Genomic DNA, 26483 nt, shown 5'->3' with positions numbered 1-26483 from the left:
TCTGATATTCCATAAAGATAAGGCGGTTTTACGGACTTCATTTAAATTTTTGCCTAAGGTTGTGAATTCTAACAACATCAGTAGGGAAATTGTTCCTTCCTTGTGCCCTAATCCTAAGAATTCTCTTGAGAGATCTCTACATTCTTTGAATGTGGTAAGAGCTTTGAAATACTATGTTGAGGCCTCTAATGATTTCAGAAAGACTTCTAGTTTATTTTCTCTGGTTCCAGGAAAGGTCAGAAAGCCTCTGCCTTTTCTTTGGCATCTTGGTTGAAACTTTTGATTCACAAGGCTTATTTGGAGGCGGGGCAGTTTCCACCTAAAATAATTACAGCTCATTCTACTTAGATCAGATGCCACTTCTTGGGCTTTCAAGAATGGAGATTCAGTTGATCAGATTTGCAAAGCAGCAACGGTCTTCTTTGCATACATTTACAAAATTTTACCATTTTGATGTATTTGCTTCTTCAGAAGCAGTCTTTGGTAGAAAAGCTCTTCAGGCAGTTGTCTGTTTGATTCATTTGCCTATGATTTGAGTTTTTTTAAATTTAAGAAAACGTAATTATTATTTGAATTTAAGGTTTTTTTCAGCGGAAATAGCCGTTTTTATTTTTATCCCTCCCTCTAGCGATTCTGGTGGAATTCCACATCTTGGGTATTATATCCCTTACGTCACTAGCTCATGGACTCTTGCCACTTACATGAAAGAAAACATAATTTATGTAAGACCTTACCTGATAAATTCATTTCTTTCATAGTGGCAAGAGTCCATTAGACCCACCCTTTTTTTGGTGGTTATGATTTTTGTTTGTATAAAAGCACATTATTTTTTTTCCAGTTTTTGTTTGCTTTTTTTACTCCTTTTTACACCTCACTACTTGGCTATACGTTAAAACTGAGATATGTGTGTGGTGGGAGGTGTATTTATAGGCATTTTGAGGTTTGGGAAACTTTGCCCCCTCCTGGTAGGAATGTATATCCCATACGTTACTAGCTCATGGACTCTAGCCACCATGAAAGAAATTAATTTATCAGGTAAGTTCTTTAAAAAAATTATGTTTTTCCTCTGTTTCATGATTCAAAAGATCAAGCAAAGCAAACAGAGAACAATTTACTATATTTGCTACCTAGTCCAGGAGACCTTTGTTTTTCTACAATGATGAAGTCCCATAGATCTGAAATTCTAAGGATTGTTACATACTTTGGCCATTTTAAAGTTTCCTTTGGGTAACTCTAAATACCCTTTGTGTAAAGCTTCAAATTGAACAAAATGTAAAGCCACTTATGGCTTTATCCATAGTGTTTTTGTGCTAATGCTTTTCATCAGGATAAGATTTTTTTATTTTTGCGGTTAATTTCTTCCTAAAATATCAGTTCTGATATTGTATTTCCTTCATTGTATTCATATTCTTTAATGAACAAGAGGCAATTCACTGGTTTGATATTGGCATTCTGAAAGCGGTCTGGCACCAGAAAGACCATTAGCAACCAGCTCAGTCCTACCCATTTCCCTTTCAAGTATCTGAATTTCATGCAGTGTTGCAAGTCGTTCCTCCAGATCTCCAATACGAGTTTCTATTCTTAGATCAGCTATTTCTATGGCTGATGTTGCTGCTGCTTCAACTTTTTGGTTGGACAGTTTAGTGCAGCAGTTATCAGATCCTGAACTATCTAGCATTGTTCTTTTACTTCAACATGCAAATAATTTAATTTGCGATGCTATATTTGATGTGATTAAGATTAATGTCAAATCTATGTCTTTAGCTATTCTAACTAGAATAGCATTATGGCTTAAATCTTGGAATGTAAATCTTGTACGATCAGACTATCAAATGAGGAGCACCAGACTTAGATTCTTTGTATATAAAACTTAACCTTTATTCAGCTCACCGGCTTGTTTAAAACTTCATCAATTCCATAATGACATAACACAGCTCAGTATTTCTCCTGCTTACGCGTTTCGGCAATAGCCGTAGTCATAGTGCTATGGCTATTGCCGAAACTCGTAAGCAGGAGAAATACTGAGCTATCTGTGTTATGTCATTATGGAATTGATGAAGTTTTAAACAAGCCGGTGAGCTGAATAAAGGTTAAGTTTTATATACAAAGAATCTAAGTCTGGTGCTCCTCATTTGATTGTACAAGATTTACATATCATTGGGGCAGAGAGAGCACAGACCACATTTGATACAGAAGTCAGACCCTGGGTAAAGAGCGAGATGGAGTTCCGGAAATTATCGTAATGTTTGCAGCTACAGATTGGAGGAAGGAAGTCTGAATAAACTAGAGCCGTCAGAGGATTGATCAAGGAGGGAGCGGGATCAAGTGAAATCAACAGCTCCTGTGGACCGACACCTGTATATAGACGGAAGGATTTTCTTTTTTTTTCTTTTTTTTTTTTTTTTTTTGGTTTTTAAAATACTTTATTGAAACAAAAATGTCATACAAGGCATTAAATAGTATTTTGTGACATTATACATTCGTAACCAATTTAACACTTATATCATGAAAAAGTCTCTCAATCTCGCCATCTTGTTGATGCACATTGTCCAACAAAGTGTCTGTTCCATGTCTGTGATATAGACTTTGGAGAGAGCAATTAGGTGAATGAATTTGGTCTAGAAACTTGTATAAATCTCTTTCTCACAACAGGGTAGGAAAAAAGATGTTTTTTTGAGACACAGTACATACTTGTTCTAGGAACACAAAACATCACTAATCTACAGGTTACCTGTTTCCCTGACACATCCATCGCATCTGTTTGCCAACATCTGCCTCTATGTCTTTATCTGCCCCACCAACTAGACATGTGTGTGAGCCATGTGAAAGGTACCTAAGTCTCCCTTTGTATTGTAAGATCCCATATTAGTCTACTGGGAAGTGTTGTTTCCATAAGAGTGACATTAGCTTGTGTGTTTCTATGGTGCCTGATTGTAGGTGATGGTATCTTTCCAAATGGAGCAGATTTTCCACTTGTCCTTTCCACTCCTCTACTGTAGGTGGGGTGTCTGATTTCCAGTGTTTTGGTATAAGTGTTTTGGCGCTATTTATCATTAGTATTAACAGGAGTTTGGCTATTTTGTTAGTGAGTTTGGGGAGAGACATGTATAAGAGTATTAAAGGATCATTGGGTATTCGTTCGCCTACCAAATCTGACATTTTTTTTTAGAATCTCCATCCAGAAAGTGTCCAGTCTATCACAACTCCACCAAATGTGAGTCATGTTGCCTTCCCCCCCGCATCCCCTCCAACATTTATTGCTGGCTGTTTTATATATTTTGCATAGCCTGCTCGGTGTGAGATACCAGCGTGTGAGGAATTTGTAATTGGTTTCCAATATCCTGACCGAGAGAGGATTTTTTGGTTGCGAGGAAAGCGCTTTGCCAATCTTTATTTGGAATTTCCACCCCCAACTCCTTTTCCCATGCTTTAGTGTAACCGGGTAATGTCTGCGAATTTCCTATCAATAGCTGTTTATATAGTGTTGAGATTAGATGCTTTGGTGTATCATTAGATAAGCAGAGGGTTTCAAATTGTGTTAGCTTTCTGGTCAGGTGCTGTCTCTTGGGGTGTGTTAAAATAAAGTGGCAGGTTTGTCTGTATGAGTACCAGTTCAGTTTAATGTCCGGGTGTGATTCCGTTATCGTGTCTAGTGTCTTGATCTCTCCATCATCATGTTGGAACAAGGAGATAATTCTATTCTTAATGTGGGTACCCCTGAATTTTTGTTCATCTTTGTGTATCCAGTGTACGGCAGAGTTATGGCTAATGGGCGTCATGGGTGAAGTGGCACCGGATATGTGTGTTGTGGTATTTATTAATCTATCCCATGTTTGGAAGAATTCTTCCAAAACCTGGTAATGTTGGATATGCGGCGGTCTATCCTTGGCAGGGAGCCATGCTGCTATGCCAGCATTGCACATCCCCAATATATGTCTGTCTATTTGTACCCACTGTTTGTGGGTGCTGTTAGTGCACCACTCTACCAGATTTTGTAGTGCTATTGCAATTTTATACATAATGATATGTGGGACTCCCAATCCCCCATTTTCTTTGGGTATATACATGGTTTGCCTAGCGATTCGGGGTCTGATATCTTGCCAAATTGTTCTATCTTAGATTGGAGTTTGGAAATGTATTGCTGTGGGAGGTGTATTGGGACTGTTTGTAGTAGATATAGAAGTCTGGGGAGAACGTTCATTTTTACGACATTAATTCTACCCAGCCACGATATGGATTTGCTCCTCCAACTGGATAGATCTGCTATTAGTGTGTTTTCTAATTTTTTATAATTGAATTGGAATATCATGTTGGGGTCAGGTGATATATATATTCCCAGGTATTTTAGTTTTGTTTTTTGGATTTTAAGTGGGCAATTTTGTGTTAAGCGTTGAAACTCTGACTCTTCATATGTTAAATTTAGTAATTCGGACTTATTTGTATTTATTAGGAAGTGGGATACTTTTCCATAGCTCTGAAATACTTTTAGCGTTTCTGGTAAAGATGTCTCGATGTCTGTAAGCGTGAGCAAGACATCATCCGCATATAAAGCCAATTTATGTTCAGTGTTTCCTATCTGGATGCCTTTAATTAGTGGATTGCTCCTGATTTTCTGGACCAGTGCTTCTATAGAAATAGCGAATAGTACCGGGGAGAGAGGGCACCCCTGTCTTGTACCATTCTGTATACGTAATTTATCTGATAGGTTGCCATTTACCTTGATTCTTGCCCATGGGCATGTATAAAGGGAGAAAACGTAGTGTATAAATTTATCGCCGAATTTCATTTTGTGCAGAACTGCTTTTAAAAATTGCCAATTCACCCTATCAAAAGCTTTCTCAGCGTCCGTGGATATCAGGACCGCTGGGACTTTATTATATTTAACATATGATGTTAACTGTAGAACCTTTAGTGTATTATCTTTCGTTTCCCTTCCTGGGATAAAGCCTGTTTGATCTGTGTTCACAAGTTGGGGTAGATATCTATTTATTCTGTGAGCCAAGATTTTGGCGAAAATCTTAACATCAGAGTTTAAGAGGGATATAGGTCGGAAATTCTCTGGTCTATCTGGTTCCCTGCCTGGTTTTGGTAGTACAGTTATGTGGGCTTCTATCCATTAGAATTTAAAAGGGAGTTAAACATTCTGGCTAATGGGGTTAGTAAATGTTGAGGGAATGTTTTGTAGTATTTCATACTGAGCCCGTCTGGGCCTGGGCTCTTGCCACTTGGCATATCTTTTATGGCTTTTTTGATTTCCTCTACTGTTATCGGCATTTCTAAGCCCTTAGCCTCATCTACATCTAGAGTAGGGAGTTCAATGTCTGAAATGAAATCTGCTATATTCTGTGGTGTAATCTCTTCTGTTAGGTTATATAGAGACTCGTAATATTGCCTAAACGTCTCTGCTATATTTTTGCTGTCCCTATGTACTGATCCTTGTTTATCTTTGATATAATGTATGTGCGTGTTCAATTGTCTTCTTTTCAAGGCTTTTGCCAGTGAAGAACCTGTTTTGTCTCTTATGTCAAAATTTTTTTGTTTTAGATAGGAAGCTTTCCTTTGGTATTCCTTAGTGAGGTAATTTTTCAGTGATTGCCTGGCCTTTTGGAGTGAGGTTAGTATGTCTTTAGATTGTGGGTTCATTTTTTGCATTTTCTCCCAGTGCCCTATCTGTGCTAATGTGGAGTTCAAAAATTGCCTGTTTTCCTTTTTTTCTTTAGCCTTTCTTGCTATTAGCTCCCCCCTTACTACACACTTGTGCGCCTCCCATATAATTCTGTCCGATGTGTCAGCTGCCACATTTTCTTTTAAATAATCTGTCAGAGTCTTGTCTATTGCTTGCCTGTGTAGAGGGTCTCCTAACATGTGCTCATCTAGCCTCCAAATGTATGTTCTCGGTGGGATGTTCGGCCAGTCTATTGAACATTGCACCGGGGCATGATCTGCCCAGGTAGTAGGTAATATCTTAGAATCCGTAATCATGGATAGTCCTGTCTGGTCTGAGAATATGTAGTCTATCCTGGTAAACGTGTTATGTGGGTTTGAGTAAAATGTATAATCTCTGGTGTTTGTGTTCATTTCCCTCCAAACATCATGTATCTTGAGTTGGTGCATGTGGCTCTTGATGGTTTTCATTACCCGTTTGGATGTGCTAGTGGAGCCCGTAGATGTGTCTACCAGCGGGTCCATCGGGAAGTTGAGGTCCCCCCCTAAAAACAGTACTCCCTTGCTATGTACCAGCAGTGAATGAAACACTGTTTTAAATGTGTGGTGTTGGTCTTTGTTCGGTAGGTAGACATTTGCTATAGTGATTGGTCTGTTAAATAGAAGACACACCAAAATGATGTATCTGCCATTTTTATCTTTCTCTATATATGTGGGTTGGAACTGAATTGTATTTTTGAACAAAATGCCCACCCCCCCTTTCTTTGTCACACCTGAGGCCAAATATGTGTTTCTGTACTTATGAGACAGCATTTTTGGCTCCTTGCCTCTCTTAAAGTGTGTTTCTTGTATCAACAGGATATCTCCTGTATTCTTATACAAATCTCTAAACACCATAGATCTCTTTTCGGGGCTATTCAGGCCATTTACGTTTATCGAAGTGAGTGTGATAGTATGCATATTTGATGCCCCCGCTGCCTTTAGTGCGATAGAATATGCCTGTGTTATATATGGAGTGTGATGTCTTTTAATGTGTGATGTTCTGGTTGCACCTATATGGTCTAGAAACTTGTCTGTTCCCAAATCTCTATATTAGTTTTGTGCGCAGTACTTTGTCTCTTGGTTCTATATGTCTGAAGAACTATTCCGCCAAATACCACAACTTGTACAAAATATAAACAAAGATATATATCACTATTGCTGTAGTTAACAAATCAGCAATGTGTAAAACAAATATTTACAAAGCAAGTGCAATACTAAGGGTAGTATCCCCACCCCCAAGCAATTAACAAAACATTTTTAGAATAATATTAAACATACGACCTTAAGCTACCATGGCTGCTCCAAACAGAAAGTCCTATATCAGTTAGTTCATTGTCCTGGTACCACTGTGTTTGTGGATTGTGCCTCTACAGAGGAATGTTGTGATGGTCTCATCTCCAGTGACACAGAAGCAGTGGGTCTGTCCCTATGTATCTTGTCACCTGTATAGTGGTCCTCTTCATCCGGGTGTTTGATATTTAGTTGTAATGTTTTGTTGAAGCGTGGTAGATCTTCTTGGGATTTGTAGATAACTGTGTTATTATCCTTTGTAGCAATAATGCAAACTGGGAATCCCCAGCGGTAGGGAATTTTCTCTTCTCTTAGGACGGATGTGATAAAGTGTAGTTCCCTTCTTTTTTGTAAGGTTGCTGGACATAAATCTGCAAAGATTTGTATGTGGATCCCTGCATGGGTAAATTTTTGCTTCTGTCTGGCATGTCGCAAAATCTCTTCTCTGTCTTTATGGTTGAGTAATTTTAAGATTATGTCCCTCGGCGGGGTTTTAGGGGGTGGTTTTGCACGCAAGGCTCTGTGTGCTCTTTCTATGCAAATGTCTGGGGAGTCATTCGTGCCTTTAAGAGTTCTGAACATATCTTGTAAACAACCCTCTATTGCATTTTGTTGTATTGTTTCTGGGACACCTCGTATACGAAGGTTGTTGCGCCTACCCCTATTGTCGAGGTCTTCAACTCTTTCCAGCAGATGGTGGATAGTGTCTTCTTGTTCATAGGCTAATTTTGAGATATGCTGAATGTCCCTTTCAGTAGTGTTATGGTTTTCTTCCAGCATAGAGACTCTGTTAGTTACCTTAGATAAGTCTTTTTTAAGTTCGCCATACCATCCTTTAACTTCACCCAGAATGTCTTTTATGTCATCCTTTGTACATAAGTTTTTAATATCTTCCTTGGTTAGTGGGTTATTGTTTTCCGATTCTGGTGTCAGCTTTAGTGAGAGTTCTGATTCTTGCGTTGATGGCGCCTCCATTTCTGCGTTTGAGGTTACTGCTTCTTGGGCTTTTAGATACTGGTGAATTGGTTTGGATCTGTTATTTTTATCTGGTTTGTTCAGTTTGCGTCCGGGCATGACCACTAATTATATAACATATATAAGTGACATTCAGCAGTAGGCAGGTTACAGTCAAAAACACTCAAGTATAGTAATGGTTGAGGTCCCACGTGCTAAGTGTCTGCAGCTGAATAGGCAGGATGCACTGTTATATATCTTTATGAGAGTATTACTGTTGAGCTCCAATATGATAAATAGCTGCGAGTGTGGGTACAGTCCTGAGCTGTTTTTATAAAAGATTGTGCACAAATCTTTGTTTTTATCTTTGTCTTGCGGTTGTTATAGAAACTCAATGTTTAGTCTCTATTCGTAGGTATCGGGTGAAATGGGTATTTACAGGCTCTGATAAGGTCTTTTGCGGCAGTCACCACCAAAGTGCTTATATCTGAGATTCACAGTTCATATATTCCAATATCATATTTTATTCCTCTGTTCCGATACCTTTATTTGTTGATGCGCTTCCTCTGTGAACCTGCCGTGTTATTGGGCCTGTTATCTATGCCTGCGTATTATATATAGGTATGGAGGTCGGTGTATGCTGCCCGGGCTTCTCCCCCTCTTTTCCGCCTCCCGGTATAAATTTATAAGGGCACCTCTTACCGCTTGTTGTGCTTCTAGCTGCCGAGTTTCCACCTGTGCCTTTGCTGTAAAAAATATGGCGAAGCGCCACGTGGGTCTCGCGGTCCGTGCCTGCTGATGAGGGTGCTGTAATCCGGTTGCCACAAACTTCTGCCACTGTACTCCGTATGTCCCGGAGTATGTTAGTTGCCCTCGGGTCTCACTTTATAGGTGCCAGGTAGCCTTTTTATCTTTTGCTTGGGTAGTGGGGCCTAGGAGCTAGTGTGTTAAGCGGCCATCTCCCTGTGCGGCCAAGCTCCGCCCCCTAGACGGAAGGATTTTCTTATCACACCAAATTCCGATGCAGAGGCTGGAGCGGTGAAAAGCCGCCCTTCAAAGTGATCAAGGAGGGAGCGGGACCAGGGAAGGTCTGTTTGTTTGCTCCTGTGGACCGAGACACACACATATAGGCGGAATGCTCATTCACAGCAGCTTCAATCGCCAGAGAGTGGGTAAGACAAAATTCAATTTTTTTTACCGAAGCATACCTAAGAACTGTTGGCTTGCTCATTACTTGTACTCAGATTTATGTTTGCACAAAATGCTTTAATAAAAGAGGCTCAATAGTGCCTGCATTTGGAGACCGAGACAGGTCTATCATTATTATTAATAACAGAAGTACTTTAAACTCCGGTTCAATCTCAGCAATTGCAGGGTACTTTTGGACATTGAAGCGATAATCCTCTAGTGCTTGTTCTGTCTGAATTTTGTATTTTAAATCTTGGAATGCTGACATGGTGTCTAAATCTAGATTATCTCTATCTTTTCAGGGTAATCATTTGTTTTGTTCTCAATTGGATTCTATCATCTCCACTATCACTGGGGGTAAGGGAGATTTCTGCCCCAAGACAAGATATCTAAGGGTAAATTTAAAGCTCCCAATCATTTTCTTTCCTTTTGTCAGAATATAGAACAGAAAACTTCTCATTCCCCTAAATCCTCTGGCTCTAATTGGAGACCATCTCCGAATTGGAATAAATCCAAGCCTTATAAGAAACCAAATCCAGCCCCTAAGACTGCATGAAGGTGCGGCCCTCAAACCATTTCTTCTGGTGGGGGGCAGACTAAAGTTATTTCAAGACATTTGGACAAATTCTGTCCAAATTCAGTGGATTCAGAATATTGTTTCTCAAGGGTATCAAATAGGTTTCAGAATGAGACCTCCCATGGGAAGATTCTGTCTTACTCATGTTCCAACAAACCCTGTGAATACTCGGGCTTTTCTAAAGTGTGTTTCAGACCTAGAGCTTTCAGGGGTGATTGTACCAGTTCCTCTGTAGGAACAGGGATTGGGTTTCTATTCAAATCTATTCATTGTCCCAAAGAAGAAAGATTCTTTCAGACCAATCCTGGATCTGAAAACTTTAAATCGTTTTGTAAGAGTCCCAACTTTTAAGATGGTGACTATAAGGACTATTCTGCCTTTTGGTCAGCATGGTCATTTCATGTCCACAATAGACTTACATGACGCTTATCTTCACATTCCGATTCATCCAGATTACTAACGTTTTCTGAAATTCTTTTTTCTAGACAAGAATTACCAATTTGTCACTCTTCCATTTGGCGTAGTAACAGCACCAAGAATTTTCTCAAAGGTTCTCGGTGCCCTTCTATCTGTAATCAGAGAGCAGGGTATTGCGGCTTTTCCTTATTTGGACAATATCTTGGTACTAGCTCAATCTTTTCATTTAGCAGAATCTCACACAAAACAACTTATGTTATTTCTTCAAAGACATGGTTGGAGGATCAATTTACCCAAGAGTTTGATTCCTCAGACATAGGTCACGTTCTTAGCTTTCCAGATAGATTGTGTCCATGACTCTTTCTCTAACAGACAAGAGATGAATGAAATTGGTCTTAGCTTGCCTAAACCTTCAGTCTCTATCATTCCCTTCAGTGGCTATGTGCATGGAAGTTTTAGGTCTCATGACTGCAGCATCGGACGCAATCCCCTTTGCTCGTTTTCATATGACACCTCTACACCTTTGCATGTTGCACCAGTGGTGCAGGGATTGCACTCAGATTTCACAGTTGATATGCTTAAATCCCAACACTCAACTCTCTCTGACTTGGTGATTATACCATCATCATCACCTTATTGTTAAAGGGGCCTCCTTTGTTTGTCCTTCCTGGACTGTGATCACAACAGATGCAAGTCTTACAGGATGCAGAGCTGTCTGGGGGTCTCTGACAGCACAAGGGGTTTGGAATCCTCAAGAGCTATTTCTCCAACATAGGTGTGTCCGGTCCACGGTGTCATCCTTACTTGTGGGATATTCTCTTCCCCAACAGGAAATGGCAAAGAGCCCAGCAAAGCTGGTCACATGATCCCTCCTAGGCTCCGCCTACCCCAGTCATTCTCTTTGCCGTTGTACAGGCAACATCTCCACGGAGATGGCTTAGAGTTTTTTAGTGTTTAACTGTAGTTTTTATTATTCAATCAAGAGTTTGTTATTTTGAAATAGTGCTGGTATGTACTATTTACTCAGAAACAGAAAAGAGATGAAGATTTCTGTTTGTATGAGGAAAATGATTTTAGCAACCGTCACTAAAATCCATGGCTGTTCCACACAGGACTGTTGAGAGCAATTAACTTCAGTTGGGGGAACAGTGAGCAGTCTCTTGCTGCTTGAGGTATGACACATTCTAACAAGACGATGTAATGCTGGAAGCTGTCATTTTCCCTCTGGGATCCGGTAAGCCATGTTTATTACGATTGTAAATAAGGGCTTCAAAAAGGGCTTATTAAGACTGTAGACTTTTTTTGGGCTAAATCGATTGATTATTAACACATATTTAGCCTTGAGGAATCATTTTATCTGGGTATTTTGATATAATAATATCGGCAGGCACTGTTTTAGACACCTTATTCTTTAGGGGCTTTCACAAAGCATAGGCAGAGCCTCATTTTCGCGCCGGTGTTGCGCACTTGTTTTTGAGAGGCATGGCATGCAGTCGCATGTGAGAGGAGCTCTGATACTTAGAAAAGACTTTCTGAAGGCGTCATTTGGTATCGTATTCCCCTTGGGGCTTGGTTGGGTCTCAGCAAAGCAGATACCAGGGACTGTAAAGGGGTTAAAGTTCAAAACGGCTCCGGTTCCGTTATTTTAAGGGTTAAAGCTTCCAAATTTGGTGTGCAATACTTTTAAGGCTTTAAGACACTGTGGTGAAAATTTGGTGAATTTTGAACAATTACTTCATGTTTTTTCGCATTTGCAGTAATAAAGTGTGTTCAGTTTAAAATTTAAAGTGACAGTAACGGTTTTATTTTAAAACGTTTTTTGTACTTGTTATCAAGTTTATGCCTGTTTAACATGTCTGAACTACCAGATAGACTGTGTTCTGAATGTGGGGAAGCCAGAATTCCTATTCATTTAAATAAATGTGATTTATGTGACAATGACAATGATGCCCAAGATGATTCCTCAAGTGAGGGGAGTAAGCATGGTACTGCATCATTCCCTCCTTCGTCTACACGAGTCTTGCCCACTCAGGAGGCCCCTAGTACATCTAGCGCGCCAATACTCCTTACTATGCAACAATTAACGGCTGTAATGGATAATTCTGTCAAAAACATTTTAGCCAAAATGAACACTTATCAGCGTAAGCGCGACTGCTCTGTTTTAGATACTGAAGAGCATGACGACGCTGATATTAATATTTCTGAAGGGCCCCTAACTCAGTCTGATGGGGCCAGGGAGGTTTTGTCTGAGGGAGAAATTACTGATTCAGGGAACATTTCTCAACAAGCTGAACCTGATGTGATTGCATTTAAATTTAAGTTGGAACATCTCCGCATTCTGCTTAAGGAGGTATTATCCACTCTGGATGATTGTGACAAGTTGGTCATCCCAGAGAAACTATGTAAAATGGACAAGTTCCTAGAGGTGCCGGGGCTCCCAGAAGCTTTTCCTATACCCAAGCGGGTGGCGGACATTGTTAATAAAGAATGGGAAAGGCCCGGTATTCCTTTCGTCCCTCCCCCCATATTTAAAAAATTGTTTCCTATGGTCGACCCCAGAAAGGACTTATGGCAGACAGTCCCCAAGGTCGAGGGAGCGGTTTCCACTTTAAACAAACGCACCACTATACCCATAGAGGATAGTTGTGCTTTCAAAGATCCTATGGATAAAAAATTAGAAGGTTTGCTTAAAAAGATGTTTGTTCAGCAGGGTTACCTTCTACAACCAATTTCATGCATTGTCCCTGTCGCTACAGCCGCATGTTTCTGGTTCGATGAGCTGATAAAGGCGGTCGACAGTGATTCCCCTCCTTATGAGGAGATTATGGACAGAATCAATGCTCTCAAATTAGCTAATTCTTTCACCCTAGACGCCACTTTGCAATTGGCTAGGTTAGCGGCTAAGAATTCTGGGTTTGCTATTGTGGCGCGCAGAGCGCTTTGGTTGAAATCTTGGTCGGCTGATGCGTCTTCCAAGAACAAGCTACTTAACATTCCTTTCAAGGGGAAAACGCTGTTTGGCCCTGACTTGAAAGAGATTATCTCGGATATCACTGGGGGTAAGGGCCACGCCCTTCCTCAGGATCGGCCTTTCAAGGCAAAAAATAAACCTAATTTTCGTCCCTTTCGTAGAAACGGACCAGCCCAAAGTGCTACGTCCTCTAAGCAAGAGGGTAATACTTCTCAAGCCAAGCCAGCTTGGAGACCAATGCAAGGCTGGAACAAGGGAAAGCAGGCCAAGAAACCTGCCACTGCTACCAAGACAGCATGAAATGTTGGCCCCCGATCCGGGACCGGATCTGGTGGGGGGCAGACTCTCTATCTTCGCTCAGGCTTGGGCAAGAGATGTTCTGGATCCTTGGGCGCTAGAAATAGTCTCCCAAGGTTATCTTCTGGAATTCAAGGGACTTCCCCCAAGGGGGAGGTTCCACAGGTCTCAGTTGTCTTCAGACCACATAAAAAGACAGGCATTCTTACATTGTGTAGAAGACCTGTTAAAAATGGGAGTGATTCATCCCGTTCCATTAAGAGAACAAGGGATGGGGTTCTACTCCAATCTGTTTATAGTTCCCAAAAAAGAGGGAACGTTCAGACAGGAAGGTCAATTCATGACCACGGTGGATTTAAAGGATGCGTATCTACATATTCCTATCCACAAGGAACATCATCGGTTCCTGAGGTTCGCATTCCTGGACAAACATTACCAGTTTGTGGCGCTTCCTTTCGGATTAGCCACTGCTCCAAGGATTTTCACAAAGGTACTAGGGTCCCTTCTAGCTGTGCTAAGACCAAGGGGCATTGCTGTAGTACCTTACTTGGACGACATTCTGATTCAAGCGTCGTCCCTTCCTCAAGCAAAGGCTCACACGGACATTGTCCTGGCCTTTCTCAGATCTCACGGATGGAAAGTGAACGTGGAAAAGAGTTCTCTATCTCCGTCAACAAGGGTTCCCTTCTTGGGAACAATAATAGACTCCTTAGAAATGAGGATTTTTCTGACAGAGGGCAGAAAAACAAAACTTCTAGACTCTTGTCGGATACTTCATTCCGTTCCTCTTCCTTCCATAGCTCAGTGCATGGAAGTGATCGGGTTGATGGTAGCGGCAATGGACATTGTTCCTTTTGCACGCATTCATCTAAGACCATTACAACTGTGCATGCTCAGTCAGTGGAATGGGGACTATACAGACTTGTCTCCGAAGATACAAGTAAATCAGAGGACCAGAGACTCACTCCGTTGGTGGCTGTCCCTGGACAACCTGTCACGAGGGATGACATTCCGCAGACCAGAGTGGGTCATTGTCACGACCGACGCCAGTCTGATGGGCTGGGGCGCGGTCTGGGGATCCCTGAAAGCTCAGGGTCTTTGGTCTTGGGAAGAATCTCTTCTACCGATAAATATTCTGGAACTGAGAGCGATATTCAATGCTCTCAAGGCTTGGCCTCAGCTAGCGAGGGCCAAGTTCATACGGTTTCAATCAGACAACATGACAACTGTTGCGTACATCAACCATCAGGGGGGAACAAGGAGTTCCCTGGCGATGGAAGAAGTGACCAAAATCATTCTATGGGCGGAGTCTCACTCCTGCCACCTGTCTGCTATCCACATCCCAGGAGTGGAAAATTGGGAAGTGGATTTTCTGAGTCGTCAGACATTGCATCCGGGGGAGTGGGAACTCCATCCGGAAATCTTTGCCCAAGTCACTCAGCTGTGGGGCATTCCAGACATGGATCTGATGGCCTCTCGTCAGAACTTCAAAGTTCCCTGCTACGGGTCCAGATCCAGGGATCCCAAGGCGGCTCTAGTGGATGCACTAGTAGCACCTTGGACCTTCAAACTAGCTTATGTGTTCCCGCCGTTTCCTCTCATCCCCAGGCTGGTAGCCAGGATCAATCAGGAGAGGGCGTCGGTGATCTTGATAGCTCCTGCGTGGCCACGCAGGACTTGGTACGCAGATCTGGTGAATATGTCATCGGCTCCTCCTTGGAAGCTACCTTTGAGACGAGACCTTCTTGTTCAGGGTCCGTTCGAACATCCGAATCTGGTTTCACTCCAGCTGACTGCTTGGAGATTGAACGCTTGATCTTATCGAAGCGAGGATTCTCAGATTCTGTTATCGATACTCTTGTTCAGGCCAGAAAGCCTGTAACTAGAAAGATTTACCACAAAATTTGGAAAAAATATATCTGTTGGTGTGAATCTAAAGGATTCCCTTGGGACAAGGTTAAGATTCCTAGGATTCTATCCTTCCTTCAAGAAGGATTGGAAAAAGGATTATCTGCAAGTTCCCTGAAGGGACAGATTTCTGCCTTGTCTGTGTTACTTCACAAAAGGCTGGCCGCTGTGCCAGATGTTCAAGCCTTTGTTCAGGCTCTGGTTAGAATTAAGCCTGTTTACAAACCTTTGACTCCTCCTTGGAGTCTCAATTTAGTTCTTTCAGTTCTTCAGGGGGTTCCGTTTGAACCCTTGCATTCCGTTGATATTAAGTTATTATCTTGGAAAGTTTTGTTTTTAGTTGCAATTTCTTCTGCTAGAAGAGTTTCAGAATTATCTGCTCTGCAGTGTTCTCCTCCTTATCTGGTGTTCCATGCAGATAAGGTGGTTTTACGTACTAAACCTGGTTTTCTTCCAAAAGTTGTTTCTAACAAAAACATTAACCAGGAGATTATCGTACCTTCTCTGTGTCCGAAACCAGTTTCAAAGAAGGAACGTTTGTTGCACAATTTGGATGTTGTTCGCGCTCTAAAATTCTATTTAGATGCTACAAAGGATTTCAGACAAACATCTTCCTTGTTTGTTGTTTATTCCGGTAAAAGGAGAGGTCAAAAAGCAACTTCTACCTCTCTCTCTTTTTGGATTAAAAGCATCATCAGCTTGGCTTACGAGACTGCCGGACGGCAGCCTCCCGAAAGAATCACAGCTCATTCCACTAGGGCTGTGGCTTCCACATGGGCCTTCAAGAACGAGGCTTCTGTTGATCAGATATGTAGGGCAGCGACTTGGTCTTCACTGCACACTTTTACCAAATTTTACAAGTTTGATACTTTTGCTTCTTCTGAGGCTATTTTTGGGAGAAAGGTTTTGCAAGCCGTGGTGCCTTCCATTTAGGTGACCTGATTTGCTCCCTCCCTTCATCCGTGTCCTAAAGCTTTGGTATTGGTTCCCACAAGTAAGGATGACGCCGTGGACCGGACACACCTATGTTGGAGAAAACAGAATTTATGTTTACCTGATAAATTACTTTCTCCAACGGTGTGTCCGGTCCACGGCCCGCCCTGGTTTTTTTAATCAGGTCTGATAATTTATTTTCTTTAACTACAGTCACCACGGTACCATATGGTTTCTCCTATGCAAATATTCCTCCTTAACGTCGGTCGAATGACTGGGGTAGGCGGAGCCTAGGAGGGATCATGTGACCAGCTTTGCTGGGCTCTTTGCCATTTCCTGTTGGGGAAGAGAATATCCCACAAGTAAGGATGACGCCGTGGACCGGACACACCGTTGGAGAAAGTAATTTATCAGGTAAACATAAATTCTGTTTTTCAGAGCTCTTCAGGCTTGGCCTCTATTGAAGAGAGAACTTTACATTTGTTTTCAAACAGACAATATCACAACAGTGGCATATGTCAATCATCAAGGGGGACTCACAGTCCTTTAGCAACAAAAGAAATTTCTCTGATACTTTCTTGGGCGGAATCCAATTCTTGTCAAATTTCAGATTCATATCCCAGGTGTAAACAAATGGGAAGCGGATTATCTCAGCCATCATTCTCTACATCCGGGGAGTGGTCTCTCCATCCAGATGTGTTTTCTCTTGTAAGATGTATCGAGTCCACGGATTCATCCTTACTTGTGGGATATTCTCCTCACCTACAGGAAGTGGCAGAGAGAGCACCCACAGCAGAGCTGCCTATATAGCTCCCCCCTTAGCTCCACCCCGCAGTCATTCTCTCTGCCTGCTTAACTGCTAGGAAGGGCAAAGAGGAGTGTGGTGACAAGTCAGTCTGGAGACCTAACCAGGCTTGGAACAAGGGTAAACAGGCCAAGAAGCCTTCAGCTGCCTCTAAGACAGCATGAAGGGGTAACCCCCGATCTCAGGCTTGGGCAAGAGATGTTCACGATTCCTGCATTTTAGAAATTGTGTCCCAGGGATATTTTCTGGAATTCAAAGGCTCTCTTCCAAGGGGGACTTTTCACATTTTTCGATTGTCTGTAAACAGACAAGAGAGAGGCTTTCTTACGCTGTGTAGAAGACCTACATACCATGGGGGTGATCCGCCCAGTCCCAAAAGAGGAACAGGGGCTAGGTTTTTACTCAAACCTGTTTGTGGTTTCCAAAAAAGAGGGAACTTTCAGATCAATCTTGGATCTCAAAATTCTAAACAAGTTCCTCAGAGTTCCGTTATTCAAGATGGAGACTATTCAGTCTATTCTACCTCTGATCCAGGAGGGTCAATATAGACCGCCGTGGACTTAAAGGATGCGTATCTACACATCCCTATTCACAGAATTTTCACAAGGGTGCTAGGGTCCCTTCTGGCGGTTCTACGACCATGGGGCATAGCAGTGGTGCCTTATCTAGACGTCATCTTATTTCAGGCGTCAACTTTCCAGCTATCCAAGTCTCACACGGACATTGTGTTGGCTTTTCGGAGATCTCACGGGTGGACGGTGAGCTTAAAAAAAGAGTTCTCTCTTCACTCTTATAAGAGTTTCCTTCCTATGGACTCTGATAGACTTGGTAGAAATGAAAATATTTCTGACGGAGGTCAGAAAATCAAAGCTCTTAACCACTTGCCGAGCTCTTCATTCCATTCCTCGGCCATCAGTGGCTCAGTATATGGAGGTAATCGGACTTATGGTAGCGGCAATGGACATAGTTCCTTTTGCCCGCCTACACCTCAGACCACTACAACTATGCATGCTCAAACAGTGGAATGGGGATTATGCAGATTTGTCTCCTCAACTGCATCTGGACCAGGAGACCAGAGATTTTCTTCTCTGGTGGTTGTCTCAGGACCACCTGTCTCAGGGAATGTGTTTCCGCAGGCCAGAGTGGCTCATTGTAACGACCAATGCCAGCCTGCTAGGCTGGGATGCAGTCTGGAACTCCCTGAAAGCACAGGGCTTATGGTCTCGGGAGGAATCTCTTCTCCCGATAAATATTCTAGAACTGAGAGCGATATTCAATGCGCTTCAGGCGTGGCCTCAGCTTGCTGCGGCCAAATTCATCAGGTTTCAGTCGGACAACATCACGACTGTAGCTTATATCAATCATCAAGGAGGAACAAGGAGTTCTCTAGCAATGATGGAGGTAACCAAAATAATCCGATGGACAGAGGATCACTCTTGCCATCTCTCAGCAATCCAAATCCCAGGAGTAGAGAACTGGAAGGCAGATTTCCTAAGTCGTTAGACTTTTCATCTGGAACTCCATCTGGAGGTATTTGCCCAGCTGATTCAGCCATGGGGCACACCAGAATTGGATCTGATGGCGTCCCGTCAGAATGCCAAACTTTCTCGTTACGGGTCCAGGTCCCGGGATCCCAAGGCGGTACTGATAGATGCTCTAGCAGTGCCTTGGACCTTCAATCTGGTCTTTGTATTTCCTCTCCTTCTACGTCTGGACCTTATAATCCAAGGTCTGTTCACGCATCCAAATCTAATTTCTCTGCGTCTGACTGCTTGGAGATTGAACGCCTGATTCTATGAAGCGTGGTTTCTCTGAGTCGGTCATTGATACCCTGATTCAGGCTAGAAAGCCTGTCACCAGGAAGATCTATCATAAGATTTGGCGCAAATATCTTTATTGGTGTGAATCCAAAGGTTACTCGTGGGGTAAGATTAGGATTCCTAAAATATTGTCTTTTCTCCAAGAAGGTTTGGGGAAAGTATTATCAGCTAGTTCCTTATAAGGACAAATATCTGCTTTGTCTATTCTTCTACACAAACGTCTGGCAGATGTCCCAGACATTCGAGCATTTAGTCAGGCTTTGGTCAGAATCAAGCCTGTATTTAAACCCTTTGCTCCGCCATGGAGCCTAAATTTAGTTCTTAAAGTTCTTCAGGGGGTTCAGTTTGAACCTATGCCTTCCATGGATATTAAGCTTCTATCTTGGAAAGTTTTGTTTTTAGTAGCTATCTCTTCAGCTCGAAGAGTTTCTGAGCTATATGCTTTACAGTGTGATTCCTCTTATCTTATTTTCCATGCAGATAAGGTGGTTTTGCGTACCAAACCTGGGTTTCTTCCTAAGGTTGTTTCTTATAAGAATATCAATCAAGAGATTGTTGTTCCTTCACTGTGTCCTAATCCTTCTTCAAAGAAGGAACGTCTGTTGCACAATCTTGATGTGGTTCGTGCTTTAAAGTTCTACTTACAAGCAACTAAAGATTTCCGTCAAACATCTTCATTGTTTGTTGTTTATTCTGGTAAGCGGAGAGGTCAGAAAGCTACGGCTACCTCTCTTTCCTTTTGGCTGAAAAGCATCATCCGTTTGGCTTATGAGACTGCTGGCCAACAGTCTCCTGAAAGAATTACTGCTCATTCTACTAGAGCAGTGGCTTCCACATGGCTTTTAAAAATGAGGCTTCTGTTGAACAGATTTCTAATGCGGCGACTTGGTCTTCGCTTCATACTTTTTACAAATTTGATACTTTTGCTTCTTCGGAGGCTATTTTTGGGAGAAAGGTTCTACAAGCAGTGGTGCCTTCCGTTTAAGGTCCCTGTCTTTTCCCTCCCTTCATCCGTGTCCTAAAGCTTTGGTATTGGTATCCCACAAGTAAGGATGAATCCGTGGACTTGATACATCTTACAAGAGAAAACATAATTTATGCTTACCTGAAAAATCTATTTCTCTTGTGATGTATCGAGTCCACGGCCCGCCCTGTTTATTAAGACAGGCATATATATTTTTATTTTTAAACTTTCAGTCACCACTGCACCCTATAGTTTCTCCTTTTTCTTCCTAGCCTTCGGTCGAATGACTGGGGGGTGGAGCTAAAGGGGGAGCTATATAGGCAGCTCTGCTGTAGGTGCTCTCTCTGCCACTTCCTGTAGGGAAGGAGAATATCCCGCAAGTAAGGATGAATCCGTGGACTCGTTACAACACAAGAGAAATAAATTTATCAGGTAAGCATAAATTATGTTTTTTCAACTTGTACAGATGTGGGGTCTTCCAGAAATAGATCTGATGGACTCTCGTCTGAACGAGAAACTTCCCAGATACCTTTCCAGGTCCAGGGATCCTCAGGCGGAAATGATGGATGCATTTTTCCACCTCTGGATCTTCTTCCAAAGGTAATTTCCAAGATCATAATGGAACAATCTTATGTGTTTCTGATAGCACCAGCATGGCCTCACAGGTTTTGGTATGCAGACCATGTCTGAATGTCAAGTTGCCAGCCTTGGTCACTTCCTATAAGACCAGACCTTCTGTCTCAAGGCCCAGTTTTCCACCAGGATCTCAAATCTCTAAATTTGAAGGCATGGAAATTGAACACTTAATTCTTAGTCATATAGGTTTCTCTGACTCAGTAATTAACACTATGATACAGGTTTGTAAGTCTGTTTCAAGGAAGATTTATCATAGGGTTTGGAAACCCTATATTTCATGGTGTTCCACTCATGATTATTATTTTAGAATTCCTGGTATTCTACAGTTTCTTCATAGAAAGATTGCTAAGATTCTTTATATTCAGTGTTTTGTTCAGGCTTTGATTCATATCAAACCTGTTATTAAATCAATTTCTCCTCCTTGGTTTTAAAGATTTTGCAGGCTCCTCCTTTTGAGCCTATGCATTATTTGGATACTGTATTAAACTAGTTTTATTTATTTTGGCTATCTCTTCTGCTAGAAGAGTTTCTGAATTGTCTGCTCTGTCTTGTGAGTCTCCTTATCTGACTTTTCATCCAGATAAAGCTGTTTTGAGGACTTTGTTTACATTTTTACCTAAAGTTGTGAATTCTAACTACATAAATGTGGAAATCATTGTTCCTTCCTTGTGTCCTAATCCTAAGAATACTCTTGAAAGGTCTTTACATTCTTTGGATGTGGTAAGAGCTTTGCAAATATTATGTTGAGGCTACTAAAGATTTCAGAAAGACTTCTGGTCTATTTATTTTTTCTAGTTCCAGAAAAGGTCAGAAAGTTTCTGCCATTTCCTTGGCATCTTGGTTGAAGCTTTTGATTCACAAAGCTTATTTGGAGGCGGGGCAGTCTCCGCCTCTGCGAATTACAGCCCATTCTACTAGATCAGTCTCCACATTGTTGGGCTTTCAAGAATGAAGCTTCAGTTGATCAAATTTGCAAAGCAGCAACTTGATCTTCTTTGCATACATTTACTAAAATTTACAATTTTTATGTGTTTGCTTCTTCGGAAGCATCCTTTGGTAGAAAGTTTCTTCAGGCAGCTGTCTGTTTGATTCTAGTGATTTGAGTTTTTTTTTTAAGAAAATAATTCTTTTTTGTATTAAATTTCCCAGCGGAAATAGCTGTTTTTATTTTATCCCTCCCTCTCTAGTGAGTTGTGGACTTCCACATCTTGAGTATTATATCCCATACGTCACTAGCTCATGGACTTTTGCCACCTATCTGAAAGAAAACATAATTTATGTAAGAACTTACCTGATAAATTAATTTCTTTGATGGTGGCAGGAGTCTGAGACCCACCCAATTTTCGGGGGGTTATGATTATATATATATATATATATATATATATATATATATATATATATATATATATATATATATATATATATATATATATATATAAAGCACTTAATTTATCCTGTTCCTCTTTTATGCTTTTCCTCCTTTTACACCTCACTAACTTGGCTATACGTTAAACTGAGGTATGAGTGAGGTGGGAGGTATTAATGATCATGGCCTGATGAAACGTCATGTTAATCTGCTTAGAAACGCATTGCCTGTATTTTAAATGTGCGATTAAATTTTGCACCTTTTTATTATTCTTGCTCTGTTTTATGTTTGCTGACATCCATTATCTGAGGACTCGGATCACTGCTAATTGTCTCACCTGACCCTTCGCGGGCTCACGCTCAACCCCTGAGTGTATTGTGGATCGGATCATAGCCATCCTTGGAGGTCCTCCTGCGCTGCAGGATCTTTTTATATTGTGACCTGCCACTGGTGTCGAGGAATAAGTCCATCGGGTGACTGTATTTGTCCCGAGCCGCACTGCTAGGCACGCCAGGTGCCGCTTCATTTGTGAGTACCTGTTTGAGGAGGGTGGCTCATTCGACCTCTGGTTCTCCTACGTTATTACCCTATGTGGCGCCTCTATCTATCCTTGTCTATTTAGGGTGATTGTCCATATCCCATTTGTCACTAGCTCATGGACTCTTGCCACTATGAAAGTAATTTATCAGGTAAGTTCTTGCATAAATTATGTTTCCATCTAAAGGGGAGGAGAGTCCACTGCTTCATTCATTGCTTGTGGGAATTTAGAACCTGGCCACTAGGAGGAGGAAAGGACACCCCAGCCAAAGGATTAAATACCTCCCACTTCCCTCATTCCCCAGTCATTCATCTGAGGGATCAAGTAACAGTAGGAGAAAAATCAAGGTATAAATGGTGCCAGAAGAACAAAAACTAAATTTAGGTCCGCCAACCGGAGAAACGGGCGGGAGCCGTGGACTCTCCTCCCCACGATGGTAATGAAATTATCAGGTAAGCATAATTTGTTTTCCATCTAAAGGGGAGGAGAGTCCACGGCTTCATTCATTATTTGTGGGAATTAAGAACCTGGCCACTAGGAGGAGGCAAAGACACCCCAGCCAAAGGCTTAAATACCTCCCCCACTTCCCTCATCCCCCAGTCATTCTTTGCCTTTTGTCACAGGTGGTACAATCTCCATGCTCGCAAAGTGCGCAACAATTCCTTTCGAGGATAGTTTGTCGTTTTAATGAGCTTATGGATAAAAAGTTAGAAAACATGCTAAGAAAGATGTTTCAGCACACAGTGTTTGTTTTTCAGCCGGCTCCGGCGGTAGCCGGAGCTGCGACATATTGGTGTGAATCCCTGTCTGAGATAATAGAGAGGGAGACTCCCCTTGATGAGATACAGGATAGAATTAAAAGAATTAGCTACCCTCAAGGCCTTATTTGTGACGCCAATATGCAGATTATTCGCCTGAATGCAAAGATATCAGGTTTGGAGCTGCGACATATTGGTGTGAATCCCTGTCTGAGATAATAGAGAGGGAGACTCCCCTTGATGAGATACAGGATAGAATTAAGGCCTTGAGGGTAGCTAATTCTTTTATTTGTGACGCCAATATGCAGATTATTCGCCTGAATGCAAAGATATCAGGTTTTTCTGTCCTAGCCCGTGCAGACATGACCTCTAAATCTAGGCTTCTATCCCTTCCTTTCCAGGGAAAGATCCTATTTGGTCCATGACTGGACTCGATCATATCCACGGTCACGGGAGGGAAGGGTGCCTTCCTGCCACAGGATTAGAAGGCTAAACCTAAGGGGTCTACTTTTCGTCCCTTTCGTTCGGACAAGGCCCATCGCCAGCAGCCTGCGGCAAAGGCGGGGCAGTCCAAGGGAACTTGGAAGCCAGCTCAGTCTTGGAATAAGTCCAAGCAGAACAAGAAGCCCACCGAGACAAAATCGGCATGAAGGGGCAGCCCCCGACCGGTCAACGGACCGAGTAGGGGGCAGATTATCTCTCTTCTCAGAAGTCTGGTTGCAGGATGTTCAGGACCCTTGGGTTCTGGAGGTCATCGCCCAGGGTTACAGGATAGGTTTCAGATCTTATCTGCCCTGGGGTAGATTTCTCCTGTCAAACCTGTCTTTAAGACTGCCCCTTGTTCAAGAGGGACAACAATAGACTTGAAGTATGCCTACCTTCATGTACTGATCCACAGGGATCCCTTCAGGTTCCTGAGATTTGCGTTTCTGGACCAACACTTCTAGTTTGTGGCCTTTCCCTTCGGTTTGGCGACGGCCCGAGAGTCTTCACGAAGGTTCTAGGAGCACTACTTGCAGAGGCATTGCTGTGGTGCCCTATCATGACATCCTAGTCCATGCGCCATCATCTAGTCTCGCAGAGGAACACTCAGACTCTTCTTCTTCTCCTTCTTCTCCAGTCTCATGGATGGAAGATAAACTCAGGAAAGAGTTCCCTGGTTCCCATCAACAGAGTGGAATTCCTGAGCACACTAATAGACTCTATATCCATGAAGATATTTCTCACAGATCAGCGATGCAGGAAAATTGCGTCCACTTGTCTTGCCTTCGGGCCTCCTCCAGACCCTCTGTGGCTCAGTGTATGGAGGTGATTGGGCTCATGGTATCAAGCATCAATGTCATTCTATTCGCCATGTTCCACCTCAGACCTCTTCAGCTGTGTATGTTGAGGCAGTGGAACAGCGATCACTCAGATCTATCCCAACAGATTTCTCTGGACAATTGGACAAGGGAATCCCTCTCTTGATGGATCTGTCCAGAACAACTGTCCCAAGGGACATCCTTCCTGAGACCGTCCTGGGAGATTGTGACCACAGTCGCGAGTCTGGCAGGAGGGGGAGCTGTTTGGGGTGCCAGGATGGCACAAGGAAGGGGGACTAGAGAGGAGTCGCTCTTCCCGATCAATATTCTGGAACTTCGAGCGATCCACAATGCTCTGAAAGCTTGGCCTCTCCTGGGATCATTCAGCTTCATCAAATTCCAGACAGAAATTACCTTGGTGGCCTACATCATCCATCAGGGGGGGACGAGAAGCTCTCTAGCAATGGCGGAGGTATCTTGGATATTGGTATGGGCAGAGTCCCACAACTGTTCGCTATCAGCAATTCACATTCCGGGTGTGGACAACTGGGAAGCGGATTTTCTCAGCAGACAATCCTTTCATCTGGGGGAATGGTCTCTCTACCCCGAAGTGTTCGCTGAGATCTGTCACAGATGGGGGGACGCTGGAGATAGATCTCATGGCGTCCAGACTCAATTGCAAGCTACCCAATTACGGGTCGCAGTCCAGGTAACCCTAGGCAGAGATGGTCGATGCCTTATCGGTGCCTTGGGGGTTAGACCTAGTTTACATTTTTCCACTGTTACCACTTCTACCTCGTGTAGTGGCCTGGAGCAAGCTTCGGCTATTCTAATTGCTCTGGCGTCGCCGTGGAGGACGTGGTTTGCGGATCTGGTGGGGATGTCATCTCCGCCATGGAGGTTACCCTATCGCAGGGATCTGCTGGTACAGGGTCCCTTCCAACATCAAAATCTAGATTCTCTGAAGCTGACTATGTGGAGATTGAACGCTTAGTCTTAGCCAAGAGAGGATTCTCCGAGAGAGTGATTGATACTCTAGTTCAGGCCAGGAAGCCGGTCACTCGTCACATCTATCATAAGGTGTGGAGGACTTGTCCTGGTGTGAGAAACATGGATATCCTTGGCACAAGGTGAAGGTTTCCATTATTCTATCATTTCTCCAGGATGGGTTGGAGAAGGGGCTTTGCTGCCAGTTCCTTAAAGGGACAGATTTCTGTTTTGTTGCACAAGAGTCTTGTGGAGCTTCCTGATATTCAGTCTTTTGTTCAGGCTCTGTCCAGAATCAGGCCTGTCTTTAGACATTTTGCTCCACCCTGGAGCATGAACTTGGTTCTTAAGGTGTTGCAGAGGGTTTATCTTAGAACCTATGCACTCTATTGATATTAAGATTCTTTCTTGGAAGGTTCTCTTCTTGTTGGCTATTGCATCGGCACGCAGAGTATCTGAGTTGGCGGCCTTGCAATATGAGCCTCCTTATCTGGTTTTTCATGCTGATAAGGTTGCAGTTCGCACTGGTTTGGCATCTCTTCCCAAAGTTGTGTCTAACCTTAACATCAATCAGGAAATAGTTGTTCCTTCTTTGTGTTCTAACCCTTCTTCCCCTACGGAGAGGTAACTTCATAATTTGGATGTGGTTCGAGCCTTGAAGTTTTATCTTCAGGCTACGAAGGATTTCAGACAGTCTACATCTCTTTTTGTAGTGTATTCAGGGAAGCGCAAGGGGCAGAGAGCCTCTTCCACTTCTTTGTCTTTTTGGTTGTGGAGCTTGATTCGATTGGCTTACGAGACAGTGGGACATAAGCCTCCTCAGAGGACCACGACTCATTCCACTAGAGCTGTGGCTTCTTTTTGGGCCTTCAAGAATGAGGCCTCTATGGAGCAGATTTGTAAGGCGGGTTCCTGGTCCTCCTTACATACTTTTACAAAGTTTTACAAATTTTACGTTTTTGCTTTATCAGAAGCTGTTTTTGGGGGAGAGGTTTTGCAGGCTGTGGTTCCCTCAGGATAGGGTCTGCCTCATTTTTACCCTCCCGTTTGTTCATTCAGTGTCCTCT

The 26483-nt window shown here is 42.6% G+C and overlaps 1 protein-coding gene across 1 annotated transcript in view; it reads left to right on the top strand.

Moving 5' to 3' along the window:
* The window catches only part of TBL1XR1 (TBL1X/Y related 1), a 465261-nt gene that overhangs the window by 335263 nt on the left and 103515 nt on the right, over positions 1-26483 (top strand). The gene's annotated exons all lie outside the window — the stretch shown is intronic.

The sequence above is a fragment of the Bombina bombina genome, chromosome 4, assembly GCF_027579735.1.
Source record: "Bombina bombina isolate aBomBom1 chromosome 4, aBomBom1.pri, whole genome shotgun sequence".
NCBI lineage: Eukaryota > Metazoa > Chordata > Amphibia > Anura > Bombinatoridae > Bombina > Bombina bombina.
Note: the sequence above shows the minus strand (reverse complement) of the source record. Positions and strands in the feature narration are given on the sequence as shown.